At 42.4% G+C, this 15921-nt stretch overlaps 1 pseudogene; it reads left to right on the top strand.

Annotated features, from left to right (window-relative positions):
* The first annotated feature begins 1492 nt into the window (after positions 1 to 1492).
* LOC124088826 (cytoskeleton-associated protein 2-like) lies at positions 1493 to 13066 on the top strand (annotated as a pseudogene).
* The last annotated feature ends 2855 nt before the right edge of the window (positions 13067 to 15921 follow it).

The following is a 15921-nucleotide window of genomic DNA, read 5'->3' as shown; positions in this document are numbered from 1 at the left end:
AAGTAACTTAGTGATATCCGGTCTAAAAATTAAAAATAATAAAAAGGACTGCAGATGTATTTCAGTGATTAAGCACCCCTGGGTTCAATCCCCAGTACCAAAAAAAAAAAATTAAGAATAAAGGCATTTTCACACTGTAGTGGCACACACCTTTAATCCCAGCAACTCAAACTCAAGATACTGAGACAGGAGAATCACAAGTTCCACACCAGACTCAACAACTTAGTCAGACCCTGTCTCAAAATAAAAAATAAAAAGGGCTGGGGATATAGCTCAGGGGTAGAATGTCCCTGGGTCCAATTCCCAGAACCACCACCCCCCCAAAAAAGAAAGAAAGAATAAAGGTATTTTCAGGAACGCCAACCACCAACCAAACTTCCCTAAAGGAACATCTATAGCACAAACTCTAGGAAGAAGGAAATTGTCCTAAAAGGAAGGACTGAGATGCAAGAAGAAATTGTAAGGCACCTGGTAAAAATGCACATAAATCTGGGCTGGGGTTGTGGCTCAGTGGTAGAGCACTCACCTGGCATGCATGAGGCACTAGGTTCGATCCTCAACACCACATAAATAAATAAAATAAAGGTATTGTGTCCACCTACAACTAAGAAATATTTTTTAAATGCACATAAATCCAAACAAACTTTGTCTACATAAACAGTAACTTTGTTTTTCTGGGTTAATTTTTAAAGGGCTAACTAAAATATGGGATAACAGTGGTATTAATTCAGAAGGGATCATTGTAGTTAAAATAATCTAAAGTTTTCAAATGTTCAAAAAGGGAGATCAAATATTAACTAAAGTTATGTTACACAAAATGTGTATGTATGCTCTAAGCACTCAAAAGGTGGACTACCAGAAGAATGGAAGTAAAATATTTCACTTCCAAAACAACAAAAAGAACTAGATTAAGGAAAAACAAAGAAATCAAGCAATTTCAAAAGAAGGAAGAGGAAGAAGGGAAGAAAGCATAGAAAATCAAATAAATACAATACACAAAGTAGAATGGTTTTTAAAAGCATCAATAATCATAATAAATAGCAAACTTACCAATTAACATACAGAGATAGTCAAATAGGATGAAAATTGCTGTAAGTCTGGATCTTGAAGTTCCCCCAAAGAGTCATGGGTTGAAGTGTGGTCCCAGCCTGGAGTGCTACTGGGAGATGCTGGAACCCTGTGGAAGTGGGGCCGAGTGGAAGGAAGTGAGTTCACTGGGGCATGCCCTCCGAGAGGGTATTGAGACCCTGGTTCCTCCTCTCTGTCTCTCTGCTTCTTGGCCACTGCCAGGTGGGCAACTAACTCTGTCATGTGCTCCCACCTTGATGTACTGTCTCAGTACAGACCCAAAAGCAAGGTAGTCAACCAACCATGGACTGAAAACTGCAAGTTTTGAGACAAAATAACTCTTTTTCCTTGTTAAATTGATATGTTGGTTACTTTGCTACAGTAACAGAACACTAGTATAAAAGAAGAAAAGTACCAGTGTAAGGCATCAGTGGCAACTTGAGCAATACCGAGGTGCTCCAGGCAGAGTTGCATCCCTGGCTGTGCCTGGGACCTGCAGTGCCCCAGAGTCAGATGGTCCAGTCCATATACCTAGTAGAGCCCAAAGAGTGATGACATCTGAGGACCAAGTCCAAGAGACAAAAATTCTAAAATTAAAAATAAAAATGGCTGATAAAGAAAATATCAAAATACCTACAGGAAGCAAAAATAATACAACAATGGGAAAAAATTATATTCCTTTAAAGCCTTCTAATGAATTAACCAGTTCAACTGCAGAAATGGACAGATGATTTTCAAGATGGCATTCGGGCCCTGCAGTTATCAATGAAAGATGATCCCCAAGATCAAAATACGACATTAAGCCAGGCATTTCACCTTAAAAACATTAAGAACAATACTAAAAAGAAACCAGTGCCTGCAGAAAAACCAAACCAAGCAGCTAGCATGCCCAAGAAACCTGTGCTTGGATCTTATCATGGCCAAATTGTTCAGTCTACGGTTAATTCATTTAGAAAGCCTCTACAAGTCAAAAATGAGAGTTCTGCAACAACAAAGCAACTTTCAACTACTGTCTCCAAAGCCACAAAGCCTGAGTCTGTAAATACCACCAATGTAACCATGAGAAGTAATACAGCCTCCAATACAACCGCTACTACTAAATTTGAAAGTACTAAAATTGTGAACATTAAATCTCGGAACACACAACTTGTGCAATCTCTTATTAGAAGTCACTACGATAACACCCAGGACACCGTGAAACAAGCCATCAGCCAAACCCCTGCCAGTGTTAAAATCCAAAAGGGCCTCAAGAAAAAGAATAATCGCAACCAATCTAGTGTCAAAACCAGTTCTTCTCAGGGCATAAAAAGAAATAGGGTGGGGGCTGAGGTTGTGGCTCAGTGGTAGAACACTTGCCTCACATGCGTGCAACACTGGGTTCCATCCTCAGCACCACATAAATAAACAAAATAAAGATATTGTGTCCATCTACAACTAAAGAAAAAAAATTTAAAAAAAGAAATAGGGTGCTATCAAGAAGTATAGCATCTGGGGTCTGCGGTTGTGGCTCAGTGGTAGACCAATTGCCTAGTGTATGTGAGGCACTAGGTTCGATCCTCAGCACCACATAAAAATAAAATAAAGGTATTGTATTCATTTAAAACCAAAAGAAAAAGGAAAAAAAAAGCATAGCATCTGAAATTGTAGCCAGGCCTCTTTCATCTTCTAATACCAAACTGATAGAAAAGTCAAAAAACATTGACCAAAAAGCAATGGTTGATAGATCAGCTCAGCCCAAAGAAACTGCAGAAGAGAGAAAAACTCATCTGAGTGAGTGGAAAACGCAAAGGAAAAGTACTAAAAAAGCCTCTGACCTCAGTAGTTCCCCAGCCCACATCTAAAGGACAAAATGAAAACCAGCTGGCTCCTTTTGGACTTTCATGGCAAAAGAAGATGAACAAAGATTATTTATTGAAAAAGTAAACAAGACCATTTCTGAATGCCTGAACTGTTAATAAGGGATGCCCAAAAGAAGAAATATTGGTTACATAGAATGACCTAATTAAAAAATTCCAGGGCTGGGGTTGTGGTTCAGTGGTAAAGCACTTGCCTAGCACGGGGCACTGGGTTTGAATCTGAATACCACATAAAAAATAAACAAATAAAATAAAGGCATTGTGTCTTACTACAATTATAAAAAAAATTCCAAATGACAAAAATGTAAAATATTGGATATGTCTTATATGTATTGAACCAATCACAGTCCTGTTGAAAATATTATATCAATCTATGAAAAGGCCATTCTGGCAGGAGCTCAGCCTATTGAAGAGATGTGACATGCCCCGTGGATATTCTAACAATGAAGAGTCAAGAAAAAGTTAATTTGGGAGAACATATTGAGGTTTATGTGCCGCAGTCCGGCTGGGCAAATAACCTGGAGGTGACAAGCAACTTGAAGGTTGAAGCAGGAATTGCTTTATTGCAGGGAAACTCAGCGGGAACTGAGCGGGAACTCAAGGTAGCGGGCACCCAAGACAACAGGAGCCGCCTTATTGTGGAACAGCAGAGGTATCTATACCTAACTGATTACACACAGCTTGACTAAATTAGCATCATCTAGATACAGCAGTCAGCCAATAAGGAATCCCCATCATCTTAATGGCTCGGTGGGGTTGCCTCACAAACCACTCCTCCTGGCAAACTGCCAGGCACCATCTTGACTTGATTTGTGGTCCCCAACATTTATGCATCCAAAGAACAAATTCAAGAAGTCAACACTGAACACATAGGTGTTAATCTAGAGCCAGAAAAACCAGAAATAGAGAATAAACACCATAGAAATGTGATTTTTAAAGATTATGAAAAAGAGCAAGATGACAAAATGGAAGATCCAACCAATAAGGTTAAAACCTCTGATGCAGAAACTATGGCAAGTTGCTTAATTAAATAGAATGTATCTACTACACTATACTTGCAAAGTGTAAAAACGAAGATGCAACTTGATGAATCAAATTCTGCGTTTAAGGAGCTGAAGTTTCTAACACCATGAGACATGCTCAGCGTCTTCTAAAAAAGACTTCTAAATTACCAGACATGTTAAAAGACCATTATTGTTGTGTGTCTTCACTGGAACAGTTATCAGAGCTGGGAGTCAAAACTGATGCTTTCTTATGCCCCCCTAATGCAGCACTGTCCCCCATGTACTCTGAGACTAATGAGAAATAAAGCTCCAATGAGGAATGAGGGATTTTATTATTCCTTGGTTTCCTTTGTTTTGTGTGGCTTCCTATTTCCTTTAGGTTTGTATTTGGCTAAGTATCTAAGTATTCATGGCAGTGAGCTTCTTTTCTAACATTCATGTTATAGGAGTTGTCTTTCTGTGCATCAGGAAACTAATCCTGCCTGGTCAATCTCAACAGACTGAGTTTTTCTCTAACATAGGTAAATTTTCTCAGTTTGTTAATTGTGTTCCTTAAATGCAAATAGGTTTTGTCATAATGGTAGCTTGTTCACTTTACTAAATATTAAGTACAGTAACGATGCACCATCAGGAAATGAGGTGTTCTAGATAAAAGTACATGTTTTAAAACTTTATGATGTACCTCCCTGCCTTTAAATAGAATACTGACAATATTTTTGCCTTTATTTAATTAGTATGAAAGTAAGATTTTGGGACTGGGAATAGAGCTTAGCATGCCTGAGGCCCCTGAATTCAATTTCTAGCACCAAAAAGAAAAAAAAAAAAGTCCAAATTTGTAATGTGCAGAGCAACTCCCTTCAAATATAAACACATGTAATATTTAGGTTGCTTTTCCACCAAATGTGTGTTACCCAACTGTAGAATGTTGTGCTATGCTGTGTCCCTTAAACTGCCTGCCTGTGGCTCTTCACTGTTACTTTTCATCAGTGACAGAAAGCCTGCATATGTAGTCTGTTGGCCTCTGTCTTTTCATTGTAGCCAAGGTCATAAAAAAGGATAATTTAACTAAATACTCCATTTCTAAGAGAAGGTATTTTGTATAAGAAAAAAGTGCCAAATGTAGTGAACATTAAACACTTTAAATCTAGTCTGAGTTCCTTTTATAGCTGGATTATGTTAAAATTTTAACTTCCTTAGCTTCATTTTAGAGTTTATAAATTACATTAGGATGGAGTTCAGGAAGGAATGTATATTTAAGAAGTGACATTCCAATGTAGGTAGCATTTCTGAAATAATTAATACTTGCTTTCTTCTCTTAAATCATGTCCCCTGTCTCCACTGGAACATGAAATTCATGAACAGTGACATGATAGTTACACACAGTGAACAGTTTTCTTTGCCCCATGCCTAAACACCACCAATAAACTTGTTTTCTAAGGCCCTGAACTAATACTTAAGTGGCATATATCCTATGCCAGTCTACAGTTTCAAATAAGTGAACTATAAAAGAATAGTGAACCACATGTGTAATATGAGTGTGAAGATCACATACTTGGTCTAATGTTCATGCCTTTTAGAACATTTTGTTTTATTTATTGTCTTACATTCTACAGAGTAGGATTTTCATTCTTTTTAAACTGTGTACCTGATATGTATATAATAAAAGTATCTGTATAATAAAAAAAGAAAAGAAAAAATAAAATCACCTGTGCACTATTTGTAAAATATATGCCCCAAACATCAGGTTACAGAACCATTAAAACTAAAAGTATGAAGATAAAAATACAGAAACGAGTACTTATCAAATTTAAGTTGGGGTAGCTTTCTAATTTTTTTTAAAATAGGAATTTAGGACAAAAAAGACAAAACTAACTTTAGAATAAACAGAGACCAAATATATTATAAAAAGTACAATTCACCAGGAAGATATAATACATTAAAGCTTGTGAACAAAAAGAAGAAAAGAACACACACACATCCTTCTGTAGCTGCTAGAGTTAGCTATAACACCAAGTCCTCACTCTCAAGTGGCATTTAAAAAGAAAAAAATAAAATGAACAATCTTCTACTTTGCCATAAGATCAACTTCCAAGTAACAAGATGGATCCAGGTTGAAAGGTAAGCTTTTATTTTCTAAGAAGTATAGCTAATCCATACAAATGAGAGATAGAAAGCCAATCTTTTCATCTTCTAATGAAATCACTGATTCAGGCAAGAATCATCAATGGATGCTAAAATCCTTTTGTGGAAGGTCAGTGTGTCTGATCCTTGGTTGAAGTCCTATCCCAGAAGGTGGGGTGTTCAGAGGTGGGGTCTGGGGAGGGTGAGTGGCAGGTGGGCTCCACCCTCATGAATGGGTCTGTTTGCCCTTCTACATGTGAGGACTCAGCAAAAGGCTGAAAACAATGAATTTTTCACTTCATTTCGTGTGACAATGGTTAAGTAATAAAAATGTCCTTAATTCTGAAAGATAGACACAGAAGTAATAGGGTAAAAAGATAAGAAGTTGTGATTTACTTCAAAATGCACCCAAAAAAATAGTTAAAGGAAAATACCAACAAATGCTAAAGCATTAGATATTTATTATTTTATTATTTATTATTCTATTCTATTTTTCTGTATATTTGACATTTTTCTCAGCAAATAATTTTGGGTTTTTTGTTCTGTTTTGTTCAGGGGCACTCGACCACTGAGCCACATCCCCCAGTCCTATTTTGTATTTTATTTAGAGACAGGGTCTCACTGAGTTGCTTAGCACCTCGCTCTTTGCTGAGGCTGGCTTTGAACTCAAGATCCTCCTGCCTCCACCTCCCGAGCCAAGACGCTGGGATCACAGGCCTCTGCCACCACGCCCAGCCTTGCTGTGGTTTTGTTGCTGGGTTTTGTTGTTGTTTTTGTTATTATTGTTGTTGTTGTTTTGTTTTTTGCAGCACTGGGGACTGAACCAGGGGCACTGTACCACTGAGCTGCATTCCCAGCCATTTTTCTTTTTTATTTTGAGACAAAGTCTCTCTAAGCTCCCAAGCTGGCCTGGAACTTGTGATCCTCCTTCCCAAGTCACTGGGATTATAGATGTACACTGGGACATCTGGTGCAAATAGATTTTTTTTTTTAATTTATGCAAACACAACACAAAATGCCTCAAAAATGTAAAGAACTACAAGGAGAAGTTGATAATCTTTTCTGTGGTTTGGATCTGGTTTGTTGTGCGGGGTGCTTGGTCCCCAGTGTCGCAGTGTTGGAAACTTAGGAGGTGGGCCTAGTAGAAAGGGGTCAGGTCACAGTGGCACCCCTGGGAGGGATCGATGTGGTCTTAAGGGGCCATCCTTAGTTCCTGCAAGAGGGAGTTTTTATGAAAAGAACAAGTCTGGCTCCTGAACTTCTCTGGCTCGCTACCACCCTGTGATCACTCCCTGCTACCCACAGCCAGTTTCCTTTCTGTTTCTCCACCCTGTTTACATAGCCAACCAGTGCGCCCTGGCCAGGACACCAGCAGTGTCATGTTGTGAGGGCCCTCCAGCCACCAGAATCATGAGTTAACAAACCTCTTTGAGAGGATGGGCTTGGGCAGTACAGAAAATCTAACCCAGGGCCTTGTGTACACTAGGCAAGCTCTCTGTCACTGAGCTACACCCTCCTCCAGACCTTTTTATTTTGAGATAGGGTCTAAGTTGCCCAGTCATGCCTTGAACTTGAGATCCTCCAGCCTCCCAAGTAGCTGTAATTACAGGTATACTCCATCACGCCCAGTTTTAAATAAACCCATTTACATTATAAAATTCTCAGCCTCAGGCATTTTGTTATAGTAACACAAAACAGACTAAGACATCTCCCAACACAGTGGAAGATTTCTGCACACTTCTCTTGAGTATTGACAGGACAAACAAGTAAAATATTAGTATAGAAGATCAAACAACGCTATTAACACACCTGATTAATAAGCCTATGAAGAACCAAGACTCAATTCTTTGCAAATAAACATTCTTAAACACTTTCATACTAGTTCATGAAGGAACTTAACAAATTTCAGAAGTAATATGGGCACCAGATCTGGTTCTGTCTTCTCATCAGTTTCCATGTAGCTTTGCCTTCATCCTCCATCCTCCCACCTCTGGGTTTTAGTCACACAGCTCTGGCCCTTCCTATCTCCACAATTCTAAAGCCCTGGTTGTTGTCATCACCTCCTCTCCTAACACCACCATAGTCTCAACCACTCTGGTAGACAGGACAAGGCTTTGGTTTGGTGGCCTTTATCACATACATCATGGTGAACCACAGCCACTCTGCACCCAGAACCAGCTGACCATACCCAGAGAGCTCTAGCTTCCTCGGGGCTTCCTGGAAAGACTGAGTAATAAAACATGTCTATGTAGTAAATGTTGACTAATAGGAGACAGGAAGGAGCCAAAAAATAAATTACTCATCCTTCTTCCCCAGGATGAAACTATTCAGAGAAACCACAGGTCTTCCAGGTGCAGTGGGGCACACCTGTAATCCCAGCAACTCAGGAGGCTAAGGCAGGAGGATTTAGAGTTCAAAGCCAGCCTCAGCAACTTTTGCTAGGCCATAAGCAATTTAGTAAGACCCTGTCTCTAAATAAAACATAAAAAGGGTCGGGGATGTGACTCAGTGGTTAAGCACCCCTGAGTTCAATTCCTGGTACCAAAAACAAATAAATAAAATGAGAGAAAGAGAGAGAGAGGAAGAGAGACAGAGAGAGAAAAAGCTTACAGGTCCCCAGGGACAGTCCTTATGCTCCAGCAACCAGGTGTGTTGTGATGGAGCTGAGTTCAGATCAGTAACACATCACCTTGTGCTTGTTTTCTCTCTTGTTTTCCTGCCTCAAGTCTTTTCTCCCTTGCTTCCCTGAGATTGAATCTTCCTCCAATAAAGTGTGAAGATATAAGTTTAACTTGGAAAACTTCCATGGGGTTTACATCCTAGTTAGAGAAATATTCAATATACAATAAACAAGTAAAAAAATACATGTCTGGTGGAGATAAGTGTTAAAAAAATAAAGATGAGAAAGTGAGTGAGCAGGCTCAATGGTGCTATTACAGACAGGTGGCTCTGTGGATCAGATTTCCATCACTGTAACAAAACACCTGAAATAATTAACTCATAAAGAGAGAAGGTTTATTTTGCCTCACGGTTTTGGAAGTTTCAGTTCATGAGCTATTGGCCTGTGATGAGGCAGTGCATCATAACCAGAGCACATGGTAAACACAACTGCTCACTTCGCCACCAGGAAGCAAGAGAGTGAGGAGGGGACAGGGGCCCCGTAATCCCTTTCAAGGACATGTCCCCAATGACCTAAGGACCTTGCAGTAAGCCCCATCTCTTAAAATTCCACCACTTTCCAGAAGTACCACCCTGGGACCATGCCTTTAACACATGGGTCATACTATAGCAGTGACCAAAGGAATCTTCTCTAAGGACATGGCCTTTGAGCAGGGACCTGATTGAAATAGGACAGTGAATCCTGTGGTTATATGAGGGAAGGGCATCCTAGTAGAACAACAGCAGGTACAAAGGCCCTGAGACAGGAGGAGGCTGATATTTGGAGGAACAATGAGGGAACAATGAGGCTGAGGTGGAATGAGTCCGCAGGACGGTGTCAGAAAGAGAAGCCATCAAGGAGGTGATGGGCCAGGACAGTAGCACCTTCGGGGCCACTGTGAGCACATTAACCTGGAAGGTTCTGAGCAAAGGAGTGACATCATCGGATCGTAATTATCCTAAGTATGACTTACATACCATGACATCCTCCCTTTTCAGTGTAGAATTCTGCCAGTTTTGACCCATGAACACGAGTGAGCAGCCACCCCCCATCGCCCCCCAGTCTCCCTTGCCCTTGGTTGCCAACCCTTCTCCCAATGACAGCCCCTAGCAGCCACTGTTCTGCTCTCTGTCCCCATGGTTGCTTTTCCCAGAATGTTATATAAATGGAACCATAGAGTAGATAGCTTTTTTAAAAACTCTATTTTTAGAGCAGTTTTGGGTCTAGAGCAAAATGGAACAGAAGGCACAGTGAGTCCCCAAACCCCCTGCACACAGGCCTAGCCCCCCTCTATCAGCACCTCCACAGTGGCGTCCTGGTCACAGCTGGTGACGAAGCACCTTTTGGAGTCTGAATCCTTTCCCCGAGCATCATGCACCTGGGGTTAGTCCATGTGGGTTCATGGAACTTTTTGTCACTGAGGAGCACTCCGTCGGGTGGATGTACGACAGTGTGTTTATCTACTACTCTGGCTCACGTGCTGCAAAATTAGTCCCCGGTGTGGCAGTGTGGGGATGTATGGGACCTTTAAGATGCTGGGCCGAGGGGGAGGCAATTACGCCAGGAGGGCACCATCCTCACGAACAAACGGGTAATGCTATCTCAAGGGAGGTCCTGATTAGTACCTTGAGAGTCAGTTGCTATAAGCAAGGCTGACACCTCCCCTGGGTCTCTCTTGCATACAGGCTGCTTCTCTCTTCTGCACACACTCTGGCCACTATGATGCCATCCACCAAAAAGCCTTTATCAGCAGATGCCAGTGACAAGCTCTTGGACCTCCAGAACTGTGAGCTAAATAAACCTTTTTTTCTGCAAAAAAAATACTTAGCCTCAGATATTTTGTTACAGCAACACAAAATAGTCTAATACATCCACTTACCAAAGAACATTCAGACTGTGTCTTGGTTTTGACAAAATAAAACCTCTATAAACATCTCTGTACAGGTTTTTGCATAACATAAATTTTCATGAATTTTTTCTGACAAGGATGGAATAAGAGAAAATGGATTTACTTTTCCCATCTAAAACACTGCAGAAAAACATGAAATGGTTTTCAGACATAGAACCTAAGGCAGCACAGGCCAATGATCCTTGAAAGAGGAGAAGAAAGTAAAGGAAGCTCTACAATCACTACAGTGAAGGGAGGGGATTCCAGGGTGCTGGGGGCAGCCCCTCAACTTCTATGAAACAAAGAGATGGAGTGAGGAGACCAGGATGCCTAAGTGGACAGAGATCCCCCAGCAAAGCACTAAAGAAGAGAGAGCTTCACACAGAGAGAGCTCCCACGGGCCACAAGGGGTCCCCTTAAGACTTTGGCTACTGACTGAGACGTGTGTGAGGCTGAGGAAGGAACCACAGGAGAGGATTAGAAGGAGCAGCACCTGGACCAAGTTCATTCATGTCGCCAACAACGAAAACAGCAAAACTTCATACTCCATAGGAGTTGAGGAAGAGTATTCAAAGGATATTGCCTCAAACATGGAGGAAGCTCAGCCCCACATAAAGGCCGTCCTGTGTGAGCTCCAGGGATTGTTCTCTTGACTCCTTTCTTGGGTTCTTTCCTCAGCTGAAGGCCTGATAGCGACCCTCTGCAGATCTCTGCCGTCACCTCCCCCAGGTTCTCAGCACCTCTCGCAACTCAGAGAGAATACTCGGCTTATCCTGGATCCTCCACCCCCACTGACACCTAGAAAGTGCACCCAGGAGCAATAGTAAGGCTGACTTCATCTGTTCTCCTCTCAGGAATCACGGTTCTCTCCTTTGCCCATCATCCAATGTCCTAAAACCATTGTATCATATCTTTTCCCAATTTTTTAGTTGTTTAAGGTGCAAAGGTACACGGTCCCCTATGACTCTATTTTGGCCAGAAGCAGAGATGTCATCATCTCATTCTGTTTCAAAATGACCCCTCTGGAAACTAGACTAAGGATAGCCGAGGCCAAAGGCAGGAAGACCAGTGGGAACTACTGCAGTGGCCCAGATGAGAGCCAATGGTTCCCAGCCAGGACGGCAGGCTGGTGAAGAAGAGGGTAGTTGAGTTCTTAATATTTTGAACATAGAGCTGATGAAATTTGCTCATGAAAAGGTGTGAAAGAAAATAGGAGTCATGGTAAACTCTAAAGGTGGAGCCTGAATGGCTAGATGAATGGGGAATACTGGAAAGGAGCAGATTTGGGCTCAGAATGAGGTGAGCTCATGAGTTTAGTTTTAGTTGACAAAATCATGTCTGCCAAGACATCACAAACCACTCCCCTCCCAGATCTGCCCCACTCAGCCGGCAGCCCCTCCCTACCAGAAACTAGAGGGTATCAGCTCTGGGTGCCCCATCTGGGCCGGCTTCTCCTCCCATTGACTTGCCTTCAGAGGGGCCCTGCCTTCAGCGGATACTTTCCAAGAGCTTGTGGAACTGTCACCTGGCTCAGACACTCCTTATATAGATGGCCAGGACCGCCACAACCTGCACAGTCATTAATTCAGAAACTGGCAAGGGGCGATGGGGGATAAGAAAAGACAAACAGACACACATAGAGAGAAAGCTGAGACCAGGTGGGATATTACACCAGATAGCAACGCAATGATCCAGAGACAACTCGGCACATTTATTATATAGGTTTTATCATCAAAAGGTTATTTGTGGGGCTGGGGTTGTAGCTCAGTGGTAGAGCACTTGCTTGGCACATGTGAGGCACTGGGTTCACTCCTCAGAACCACATAAAAATAAATAAATATAGGCATTTTATCTATCTACAATTTTAAAATCTTACGGGGGAAAAAGGGTTATTTATGGGAAAGTTTCTGCAAAGCAGGCCAGCTTGAAGATCACAGCCCTGCAAGACGTTGTGGTTATCTTGCTATACTCAGAATCCTCTATCCCTGGGATCCAGTGTCCGAGTTTCAAGGTTAAAACTGATAACTCTGAGCTTTTGCACAGAGTGACCAGGGCTGGTGTTGCCATAGCAACTGGGCAATGTTAACTTGTACTTTTGCACAAGGAGATCCCAGCGCAAGCACACCACCACCACGAAGCAATCAGACACCTGGATCCATATCACCATTTTCCACACAGGACTATATACTTTTCAAAGTATTTCACACCTGTTATTTCACTTGACCCCAAGAGCACCATGCAGTAGATGTAACTGTCTCCCATTTTACAAGTTAGGGAACTGAAGCTCAGAGAGGTGAGCTGGTTTGCTCAAGGACATTTCACTGGTAAATGAACCCAGAGTCCTGGGAGTCTAAGTTCAAGATTTCTCTTTTCCATATCTGCTTTCAGGCAGTGCAAGAGGCCCCACATCTCACCTGTTAACCCTCTCCATGCCTTTGTCTCCATGCCCTTGCTAAGCAATGAGCTGTGAGAGAGCATCCTGCTGCTGCCACCTGTGCTTTAGTGTCACAGTGAGTGTAGGTACTGATGGAAGCCAGAGAAGGGGCTGCCCATGCCCCTGGGAAGTGGAGCATCCTGTCCTGAATCAGAAGGATCTTCAATTTTCTGGCTTGAACCTTAAGTCTACCCGACAAATGACTTGATAATGTAGCCAGAGACTACAACACAGGACTCTCAATCTCTTGGCCTCCCCCTCTTCAAAGTTACCTGCATTCCTTTTCCCCTGGACCTCCTTTCCTCCATCTCCATAGCAGAGGTGTGACCTCACCTGTCTGTCTAAGGCCAGACACTCCACCTGACTTCTGGGCTCCGCCTCCTGGGGTCCACCCAGCGACTCTTCCCTCCCTCTCAGCTACCCCAGCTTTCCCTCCCCCTGTCTCTTCCCGATCATATTTAACCTGGGTGAATTTCTTCTTCTTTAAAGCAATACCATCCACCCTACTTCCTACCTAGACCAAAGCCCTTCACAGCCCAGATACTTGAAGTTGCAACCTTATCACTGGTGCCATTTCCCCTCCCCCACCAACTCCCAGCACTGGGATCAAGCTTCTGCCACCTTCCTGACCTGGCCAACCCAAGCCACTTTGCTGGCTTGCTGGGGTCACCATTGACCATAGTCATGTCTGATCTGATTCTTAACCATGTTCTTAATGCCCCTGTATACCTTGGTCTCAAAACATCACTCTGCCTTGGGCTTGGGCTCTTCCTCAGCAGCCCGTTTCTGGCCTCCTCTTCCTCCAACACGAGGAATGGCAGAGCCCAGGATTCTCCCCACCCACAATCAGATGAGCCCACCTGCCCCAGGCCCTGAGCAGATCATTCCTCCTAACACCCAGACTTCTTACTGGCAGCTGCCACCGTTTGGAAGCAGACACGGTGTAACGTTGCCTATTTTTTTGTTGTTGTTTTTGTTTTGTTTGTTTTGTTGTTGTTGTTTGTTTGTTTGTTTGTTTGTTTTTTGTTTGGTACCCATATTTGTACAGATGCCCCAGCTGCTGGAAAGCTAAAAGTGGGGAGTTAACTTGACCCAGTTGCACTCCCTGGGGGTCAATTTGGTTACTGAATGCAGGGAATTGGCCAAAGACAGGAATGGGAGGGAAACTGGGCCCAAAGGTCTTTCAAAGAAACCCTTTCGATCCCTTAGAAGCAAAGGTTCAGGCTCCTGGAGGTTAGCAAAGCCCATGTCTCTCTCATGGAGCATCAGAGGGAGAACAGGCCTGGAGGAGAGGCGAGGAGGCTACCAGTGCAGTAGGTGGGGATAGTTTCCAGCTTTTCCACAAAGGCCTGCCTGAAAGGTCCCCTAATCACTTAGGTAAACTTCCATCTTTACTTTCATCCATCTGATCTGGGTGATCACTACCAGCTCAAACCAAAAACATTGAAGTTATATATACTTTTTAAAAAATTTTTTTTATGTTTTATTTTTTAGTTGTAGTTGGACACAATACATTTATTTATTTATTTATTTATTTATTTATTTATTTATTTATTTATTTTTAGTTGTACTCTCTGCCTTTACTTTTATTTATTTATTTTTGTCTTTATACATGTATTTCATGGTTTTTTTTTTTTTTGCATTGCAATTCTTATTACACATATACCACAATTTTTCATACCTCTGTTTGTACATAAAGTATGTTGACACCAATTCGTATCTTCATAATGTACTTTGGATAATGATGTCCATCACATTCCACCATCCTTGCTAATCCCCTGCCCGGTCCCTTGTCCTCCCACCCCTCTGCCCTATCTAGAGTTCGTCTATTCATCCCATGCTCCCCCTCCCTACCCCACTATGAGTCAGCCTCCTTATATCAGAGAAAACATTCTTTTTTGGGGATTGGCTGACTTCACTTTGCATTATCTTCTCCAACGCCATCCATTTACCTGCAAATGCCAGGATTTTATCCTCTTTTATTGCTGAGTAAAATTCCATTGTGTATATATGCCACATTTTTTTATCCATTCATCCACTAAAGGGCATCTAGGTTGGCTCCCACAGTTTAGCTATTGTGAATTGTGCTGCTATAAACATGATGTGGCTGTGTCCCAGGGCCTACAATGTGCTAGGCGAGCATTCTACCACTGAGCCACAACCCCAGCACCCCTTTATTTTTATATGGTGCTGAGAATTGAACCCAGGGCCTTGCAACGTGCTAGGCGAGCGCTCTACCCCTGAGCCACAGCCCCAGCCCTGAAGTTACATGTGCTTTGATCCGGGTTGAGTCTACATGGAGCTGGCAAGGGGCTTAATAAACAGAGTGACCCCATGTCCAGGTTTGCTCAGGCCATTCCCAGTTCCTAATTTGGTTCAGAGACATTGGGTCACCTGTCTGCTGTGACTACTGGATGACACAGTGGTAATAGGGGTGTGACCAGTCCCTGGGACTGATCCTTACAGGAGTAACTTCACATTCAATGCACAGCATCACAAGAGTGTTGTGAATTCAGGCTCAGCCCAGGAACCCTCAATATCAAACAGGTATATTGCTGATAAGTAGGTGATAGGAGGTCCCAGGCAACAAGGAGCTCCTGCAGACAGGTGAGTGGCAGCACAGGAAATCCTGGTGATAAGCCCATGTGGGGGGTGGGGTGGGGCTCAGAGCACCGTTACTCCAGCTGAGAGCTGGAGAAGGCAGCTTTGTCAATGACAGTGGCTGAAATCAAGGACCTCAGCACCTTCTGCCTTCCTAGGTTCCTTGACATAAGAAGAGTCTTTTAATGAGAAGTTTTGAGAATATAGCATATGGAAAACCCTTTGAAATGCAGTGTGAGGTGAATCCATTGAAAAGAGGGTTCAGGTATAGTGAGAAGAATGTAAACAAC

Source organism: Marmota monax, unplaced genomic scaffold (genome assembly GCF_021218885.2).
Source record: "Marmota monax isolate L192 unplaced genomic scaffold, Marmota_monax_Labrador192_F-V1.1 WCK01_AAM20220418_F8-fsc00081, whole genome shotgun sequence".
Taxonomy (NCBI): Eukaryota; Metazoa; Chordata; class Mammalia; order Rodentia; family Sciuridae; genus Marmota; species Marmota monax.
Note: the sequence above shows the minus strand (reverse complement) of the source record. Positions and strands in the feature narration are given on the sequence as shown.